The sequence below is a fragment of the Vicia villosa genome, linkage group LG3 (genome assembly GCF_029867415.1).
Source record: "Vicia villosa cultivar HV-30 ecotype Madison, WI linkage group LG3, Vvil1.0, whole genome shotgun sequence".
Classification (NCBI taxonomy): domain Eukaryota; kingdom Viridiplantae; phylum Streptophyta; class Magnoliopsida; order Fabales; family Fabaceae; genus Vicia; species Vicia villosa.
The window spans coordinates 49,581,998-49,591,947 of NC_081182.1; positions in this window are offsets into that span (position 1 = coordinate 49,581,998).

Sequence of the window (9,950 nt, forward strand, 5' to 3'; positions counted from 1 at the left end):
ATAAAAAACCGCAAATCGATCCAAAAAAATCGAAAACACTACTAAAAAATTCGCTTTTATGACTGATTTAGTGACTAAATAATTTTGGTCACTGTAGTGACCGAATTAGCCACCAAAATTTTATATTCATGAGCAAATTTTAAGAGGTCACTAAATCGGTCACTAAAATAAATCAGCCACCGATTTAGAGACCAATATTTTGTGACTGAAATTTTGGTCACTATAGTGACCGAATTAGCCACCAAAATTTAATATTCATGAGCCAATTTTAAGTGGTCACTAAATCGGTCACAAAAAATATTTTTATATACAATTTAATTTTTATATATAAATTAGACACCGAAATTTCGGTCAATAATATTTTTTGTTTTCTTTTTCTATTTTTATTCCTCTTTATTATTTTACAATTTCCTTTCCATTTTTTTAAAGATTTTAATTCTCTTTCAAATTTAAATTTTCACTAAAATTTTCATATTTTTATTGTTTTAATATATAATATATTTATAAAAAACTATATGTATGTATATATGTTTAAATATAAAATATAACAATTGTTGTTAAGTGGTGTAGTGGCAAGTTGTTATTAAAATACACGCAAAGCTTAGCGACTAGCACTTTTTCAACCGAGAAGTAATGGTCGCTAAATCGGTCTCTAAATGTATTAGTGACCGATTTTTAAGATTTTTCGGTCTCTAATTCGGTCACTAAAAGCGAATTTTCTAGTAGTGAAATTGCAAAAAACCGAAGTTTATTGAATGTGTTTGGATGCCATTTTATGAGAACCGCACAGTTCGGATCGGTTTCGGATTGATTTTTCAAAATCGATCTAAACCAAACCGAACCGCATGTATATGTATTTTGTACTTATTTATATTTTATTAGTATGATATGTTACATAAATTTATTATTATATGATAATTAATTTTTTTTATCTTATCTATTAGTTTAGTTTAATCTATTTATTTTTATTATTTCTTTTATTTCAACTATAATAGATCATTTTCATTTTATAATATTAACTTTTAATATATTATATGATATATATTATATCAAATGTATGATTTATTAGTATTTTTATAATATTAATAAAAATATAATTTGTAATTTGGATATCCAAAAACCGATCCAAATTAAACCGCATTAAATTGGATCAGATCGGATTGGATTTTTTTGACATATCATCCAAAACCGAACCAAACCGCAACTAAATTTATTTTTGGATCGGATGAGTTTTTGTCTTAAAACCGATCCAAACCGAACCGCGAACACCCCTACTAAAAACTAGTGTCTTACCCGTGCGTTCGCACGGGTACCCGTCGTTTTCGCGCATTGTGATTGAGAAAAATAAAAGATATTAGTAAAAGTTTAAGTTTTGGGTAAAATTGAAAAAGTTATAAAAATAGTAATATTTTATTTGACAAATTATAATGAAGGAAACGTTTTAAAATCGCAAATTCACAAATTATAATAAATAAATAAATATTCAATCCAATTATATAATTTAATTAGTGATAAGTATTTAATATAATTGATTAAACTACAAACTATCAGCCCAATTTCAAACTTTCAGCTAAGAAGAATCGATTATTTTTGGCTAGCTAAGTAGAAAATTAATTATTTTGGCTCAATTATAACTACAAACTATCAGCCCAATCTCAAACTATCAGTTCTCTCTTGTAGTCCAATGAGAAACCACTACAAACTCCATTTATAATAATGATTCATTCAAAATACATAATTAATAGAAAAATACTTTGACCAGTTACTTCATGTACCCGTTAATATTCATTATTTTGATAAGTAACTTCGTATTCCCGTTAATATTTCAAATTTCTTCCCATTAATTTTCAATATTTTGATCAGTAACTTCATGTTCTTGTTAATATTCATTATTTTGATTAGTAACTCCTTGTTCCCGTTAATATTCATTATTTTGATCAATAAGTTCGTGTTCCCGTTAATATTCCAAATTCGTTTCCGTTAATATTCAAAAAATTTATCAGTTTAATGTTTCTGTTAATATTCAAAAATTTATCAGTAACTTCGTGTTCCTATTAATATTCAATATTTTGTCAATAACTCCGTATTCCCGTCAACATTTATTATTTTGATCAGTAACTTCGTGTTCCCGTTAATATTCAAAATTTGTTCCCGTTAATTTTTAAAATTTGGATCAGTAACTTAATGTTTTCGATAATATTCAAAATTTTGATCATTAACTTTGTGCTCCCGTTAATATTTAATATTTTAATCAATAACTCCGTGCTCCCGTTAATATTCAATATTTTGATCAATAACTCCGTGTTCCCAGTAATATTCAATATTTTGATCAATAAACTTCATTTCCCGTTAATATTTAATATTTTGACCAGTAACTTCATGTTCCCCTTAATATTTAATATTTTGATCAGTAACTTCGTGTTCTCGTTGATATTCAATATTTTGTTCAATAACTTCATGTTCCCGTTAAAATTCAATATTTTGATCAATAACTTCATGTTCCTGTTAATATTCATTATTTTGATCACTAACTTCGTGTTTCCGTTAATATTTCAAATTTGTTCCTGTTAATATTCATTATTTTGATCACTAACTTCGTGTTTCCGTTAATATTTCAAATTTGTTCCTGTTAATATTCAATAGTTTGATTAATAACGCCATGTTTCCGTTATTATTCAATATTTTTAGCAGTAACTCCATGTTCCCGTTAATATTATATACTTTGCTCTGTAATTTAATACTCACATTAATATTCAATATTTTGATTACTAACTTCATGTTCTCGTTAATATTCAATATTTTGATTAATAACTTCATGTTCCTGTTAATATTCAATATAGTTTGATCAATAACTTTGTTTTTCCGTTAATATTCAATAGTTTGATCAATAACTTCGTGTTCTCGTTAATATTCAATATTTTGATCAGTAACTTTATGCTCTCGTTAACACGCCATTTTTTATCAGTAACTTCATGTTTCCGTTAATATTCAATACATTTAATATTTTCATCAGTAATTTAATATTGCCTTTAATATTCAATATTTTGATTAACAACTTCATGTACCCATTAATATTAAAAAAAATCTATTAATATTCAATATTTTGATTAATAACTACATGTTTCCGTTAATATTCAATTTTTTTTATCAGTAACTTCATGTTTCTATTAATATTCAATATTTTGATGATATTTTTAAAACAAAAATAAATTAATTTTAACATTGTTTAAAAATATTTGATGATAATTAAAATATTTTATAATAACAAAAATCTTAAATTGACAAATTATAATGAAGAAATATACTATCAAATTATATAATACAATTAATAATAAATATTTAATATAATTGATTAAACTCAATTTACAAATCAAATATATTATTCTATATATAAAAATATTTGAATCAATAGTTAATTATTCCTATATATAAATATTTTTGTTTTGGAATTATTTATAAAACTATTTAAATCAATTGTAAACTTATTCTCGCTATTATTCAACATTTAATTAAATATGTTAATACCAGTAGCATATGCACGTACAATATAATTACCCGTGTGTATCCGTAATATATTATTTTGTATTTGGATAGAATTGACCCATTAAAGTTTTAAAGGTAATACTTCAATTATATTATATTATATATAGATAAATATATATTGATTATTGATGAACTTGTCCAGTTAAAATTTTAAATTTTATAAATGACAAACAAATTGTATGGTTAATAAAAAATATCATACAATTTTGATATTATTTATTCATATATTACTTATGTTTCATTCTATTACTATTTATTCATACATTACTTATGTTTCATTCTATTACTATTTTTTCATACAGTACTTATGTTTCATTCGATTACTTATGCTTATTAACACCCACAGTTATTTTTAAATATGTTTTTTTTAAAAATAGTCATTAGATCTAATATATTTATTTTAAATAATTTAGTAGTGTTAGTAAGAAATCTTATTAAAGTGAAAATAGAAAATAGTAGTTAGTTTTTCTATACAGAGAATGACGATGACACATGTTGTATTTCAAATATTTTGAAAATATACTTTATTTTTATAATAATAATTATGCATTTTTTATCAAAAAAATCCATACAATATATAAAAGCAATGATATGACTAAAATACTTTATAAAAATATGTATCTAATAATATTTATCCTTTTGTTAAATAAAAATATGTATCTAATAATATTTATCCTTTTGTTAAATGAGAGGTTAGAAATCTTCTAACCATATGAAATTTGGTTTCAAAATTATGTTGATAAATTCATTATTTTGGAAAGTTTCTATTAAATAATTTTGAAGGAAATCAAGTGAGATAAATTATTTTTATTAATTTTTAATGATAATTTGATTCACTCAATTTTTGGTGATACAACATCAATATAATTGGAGTACTAAATATATCTGTAACGTATTTATTTTAGATCATTTAAGATATTGGTATTTAATTGATATTCTATATCAATTAAATTATTTCCAACGTAATGATTTTAATGTATGGGTCGTTAAAAAGGCTTTTATATCTTACAAAATTAGATAATTTTAGATAAATCATACAAAAGTACAATATTTTCTCAAAATTATATATATTTTTTAGGTAAATCATACAATATTATAAAAACAGTATAATTTTATAAGCAGGGATGGAGCCACTCATGGCATTATGTGGGCATGTGCCCCCACGATTATTCTCCTCATGCATATATTGATTTAGCATATCTATATATAGCATATAGGTAAGTACGTTTTTAAGGCAAGACATTAGCAAATTATAAGTTCTTGTTGCAACCATTATATATCAATGCTTTAACTATTTGTTTGTATTTTATATGTTATAAGCTATAAAATATATTCTATCAATAAAAAATTTATAATAGTGTTATAAAGTTTTGTTAAATTAACAAATGGTAAATACTGATATCTATATTCGGATTTGAAATGAGATTTTTTATAATTATTGTCACTTATTTTATGGAATTAAAAATATGATAGCAATGATATTTTTTAAATAATAAATACTTTACTTATAAAAATAATATATAATATATTGAATATAAATTAATTAGTATACATATTAATATTAAAAAATTATACATATATTCAATTACAAATATAAATGTTTGTAAAACTTTATAAGTAATACAAAAAAGTGACATAATAATAAAAAAAAATTAAATGTATATACAATTGATTTTTTATTTTTATTTGCCAAACAATACATTTAACTTAAAATTATCATTTGTAAAAAAAAGAAAATACTTAAAATTAACATGTTCATAAAATTATATATCGCCCCCATATCTTAAATTTTCTGGCTCCATCCCTGTTTGTAAGATATAAAAGTACAATATTTTCTCAAATCTAATAATTTAAAAATACATATTGTAAGTACTAAAAGAATAAGAAATCAAAAGTTGCAATCACATGCATTAAATCATAAATTAAAAGTTGCAATCAATCAATCAATGATTAGTAAAGGTAATTATAATATTTAACTTTTTTATAGGTAAATGATTTATGTCTTTTCATTCTAAACTCTTTATTTACCTAAAAAAATATACTGTTTTTTCTTTATTCTTTGATGCTATTTTCTTATACATTTCAAAATTATGTATATATTTTTAATTTGTAATATTTTATTATATTCTATCTTTATTTTTTATTTTTTTGTTTGACCTTACAAAAAATAAATATTAATTATATTTTATAAAACTAACTTTATAAATTATATATATATATATATATATATATATATATATATATATATATTGATAAACTTATTTTTTTAATTTGACCTAACTAAAATATTCTTTAGTTCTATAAATTAATATACAATATTATGTTATTTATATATTATAATATCTATAATTTTTATAATTACTAAAATTTAATATAAATATCACTCATAAAATCAATTAATCAATGAAATTTATTTATTAAAATTTGCAATAATATACCAATTATTTCCATATCAAGAAAATAGGTGTGTTGCTTCATATTATGTTATTTATATATTATAATATCTATAATTTTTATAATTACTAAGATTTAATATAAATATCAATCAAACATAAAATCAATTAATCAATGAAATTTATTTATTAAAATTTGCAATAATATTCCAATTATTTCCATATCAAGAAAATAGGTGTGATGCTTCATTATTTCAAACCATTCTTTAAAATCACGTTCAAATCGACCATAGATAAGAAGTTAAAAATTGCAATCACATTAAATCAAAAATCAAAATAATAAATCAAAAATTGCAATCAGATTAAATCAAAAATTAAAGTTGCAATCAATTAAAGATGATTATGATATTTAATTTTTTTTATAGGTAAATGATTTATGTCTTTTCATTTCAAAACTCTTTATTTACCTAAAACAATATACTGTTTTTTTCTTTATTCTTTGACTCTATTTTTTTTATAGATTTCAAATTATGTGAAAGTATGATCGGTTATATATAGTAATGATAAAACCGTTTTGGAATGTGGAAGGTGGAGGACTTGGAAGACAGAAGGGTTGGAAGTTATGGATGGAAGAATAGAAGGTTGAGGCTGCTGATGTGAAATATTGTGGAGACAACAGCTGATGTGGACAGTCTCAATGATCAAGAAAAGAAAGACTTTACTTATATGATAGATAAATGAGTTCAATAAATATCGTCTTATTATATTTATTTTGTCAGAATTTTAATTATAAAAAAATGGAAAAAATAAAAAGTAAGAGGATCTTGACTAATATAACGAGTAATAAACAAACCACTTCAAAAAAAAAGAAACAATAGAATCCAAAAAATAAAACATTAAAGCAAACGAAAAACATATAACATAGAAGGATCTCACATAAAAAAACAATCAAACCTCACCGATAGGATTTAGACTAGATCTATAATACTGCTAGGATGGTCATCAACTAACCTCACCTATAATATTTATTGATTTTTTATAATAATTTTAAAAAATTTATATTATTTGACTATTCCAATTATTAATTAATAAAATTATTTTATGAAATAGTTAAAGTTTATCATCAAAATTAATACAATTATTAGTTTTTATTTAAACTGCACACAACCAAAATAAGATATTTCTCGTGAAATGAATGAGCAATATTATTTTGACACTAAAATATTTCCCTACACCTTATTTACGATTCATCAATATGATGACCAGATTTTTTTGTAAAAAAACTAAATAAAATATAATATTTAAAAAAAAAATAAATATTTTTTGTAACACAAATATAAGTTTTGTCATTAACCATCTTATTATTTCATTATCAACAAATATATGTTATTAACCAATAATTTATTTCTAATTTATTAATCAAGTTTACTACTTCATTAATCAATAGAATATATAACATTAATCAAAATATTACATTAAACTATAAAATATAATAACTATTCTTTATATTTTATTACTTTTTTTATAATTCATAATTTAATATAAAATTTGGTTGTAATGTAAAGATCGATTATTATATTTCATATTTTAATCTCAGAACTTGGTTAATGTTATGTTTTTTTTTAACTAAAATGAATATATATTAATTCAAAAAGTCAATGAAGTACAAGTGATCCCAAAGGATCCAACTATCCAACAAGATAAAGAAAAAGACCAAGAAGCCTAAACCATTAGCCTAGCTATGTGATCTCTAAGATACTTTTCTTTCCATCCTCTATAGGTGATGTTATCAACAATCTTACTAACAGTATTCTCTCTATATTGATTATAAAAAATTATAGCATTTCTGTAATACGGTGAACTGATTTTATTTGAAAATGTCGCGGTTAAGCAAGAGTCGCCACCGACTTTTATTTTATCCAATATAGAAAGGCTAAAAGAACAGGAAAATACCTTTTAAAAAGATTTTGAGTTCAGGGGGTAAGTTATACAAAGGGAAGGTGTAAGGCACCCTTTGTATCCATGGTTATCCATGGGCTCTTAATTGCTTAGCTCACTTTGTTTGAAATGTTTGATTTGTTGGAAAAGATTTTTGAAGAAGAACTTTAGCTTGTAAATAAGCGTAGTCTGTTTGAATTTGAATTGAAAAGAGTGGAAAAGAGTTTTTGAATTTAGAGCAAGCAATTAGTAGCAACTACCCTAAGTTTGAAAAATCGTTCTTTTAGCTTTTCGGGCGAAAGGATCTATCCATACCATGAGAGGGCAGGAAGTCTTTCAATTGGATGTGAAGGGTCATCGAGAAATCGTTCGCCATAAGACTGTCCCATGCCATAAAGAGGGCAGGTAGTCTAAGGGAAGGATATAATAGTCATTTAAGGCATCATGCGAGGATACCTTAGCAATTGGACAATCATCATTTACCGAGGCAACTTCGAGGGACAAGATCATTTGTTAAGGCAACTTAAAAGGGACTATGATCTTATGATGATGAATTGAGAGTAACATTTGTTTTGCTTAGGTATCCTCGGAATCGAGGGACTTGACTATTTAGTACATTTAGAGGCAACAGGAAACAATATACGGCAGCAGGCAACGAGGGGGGTTACCTTAAAGGTGTGTGGGTGCAACAATCACGTGATTCAATTCATATGTATTATCTTGTAATTAGTGATCTAATTCATTTAACGAAGCTTGCACTCCCTAGGATTACTAACCACAGCATAAAAATAAAGGCAGAATGAAAATCCTACGCTATTACAATAAACACCTGCGGGGATGGGGAATTAAAAGGCAAAGAATAAGAAGGACCAATAAGTAATCAAAAAATCTTGAATGTCCTGATCTTCCTTGAACCTTCGATTGACCCTGAAAATTAAAATGAAAATAATAGGGGAATGAGTGTATGAGAAGTTCAATGGCATTGATAAACCCTAATTCTAATTTAAAAATTAAATTAAAATGACATATGAATAAGAAAGGATTAGGAACTTAGCTTTTCGATTGTTAGGGCGCGGGGTTGGAGGATTTTTGATTAACCCTGAAAAGTCGAACACAAAGAAGAGAAGTGTTACTGCATTAACTGATTTAAACCTTAACAAACCCTAAAAAGTTTATAAACCCTAAAGGGTTATTAAGAAAACTTATTGTGACCCAAAAGGTTTACCAAACTTAAAAATGCGTTAGTGGATAATACCTACCTAGGGTATATACAAAAATAATAATTCTTTATTATTTAAAAACAGTTATTGATAAAATTGGAAAAATCGAGTTTTCGATTAAATAAAATAAATGATTATTGTTATAAAAATAGTTTGTTTAAATAACATAAATTTAATAAAAGAAAATAAAAGAAAGAAAAAGAAAATAGACAAAAAAGTCATGTAATTAAGACTAAAAATAAAAATAACAAAATAAAAACTTAGCTCAGATTGGGTGTGGTAGGCTTCTGAGGCTCCATGGTATACCTCCCTTTCCATATGCGTTGGATTCAGACTTGAAGAGATCTGACGGTTGGTGTTTGCATGTGCATGATGATCACGTCTGACTGCACTGCGCATGATCTGTTATCAACTAGTGATAAAAAGAATATGGTCCTGGGGAGTATCGAACCCAGGTTCCTAAAGATACAGCCTTCCTTCTCTTGCCAAGTGAGCCACGTTTTGATTCAATAATAATACCGATTAGTAAAAGATAAATATAATAAAAGTAACTAAATGGAATTTTTTCAAACCAGTCAAACTGTGGGCCCCGTGTACTAACGTAGCGGCCAATCTGAAGTAGAGAGAGGGAGGTGATTCGTTGACTCGCCAGTGAGGGATAAACACGCGTGCTGAGAGAAAGAGAAAGTCTGACCGGCCAATAGCATTCACACGCATGCACCGCAAGTGGGGCCAGAGGACACCTCATCATCTTCTTCCTTTTGCCCTGCGGAATCACCTGCGGGTATAGCTATGGAATTACCTGCAGATTTTCCGCAGGTTTCTCCTCTTCCATGGCTTCGAATCAGAACCTGAA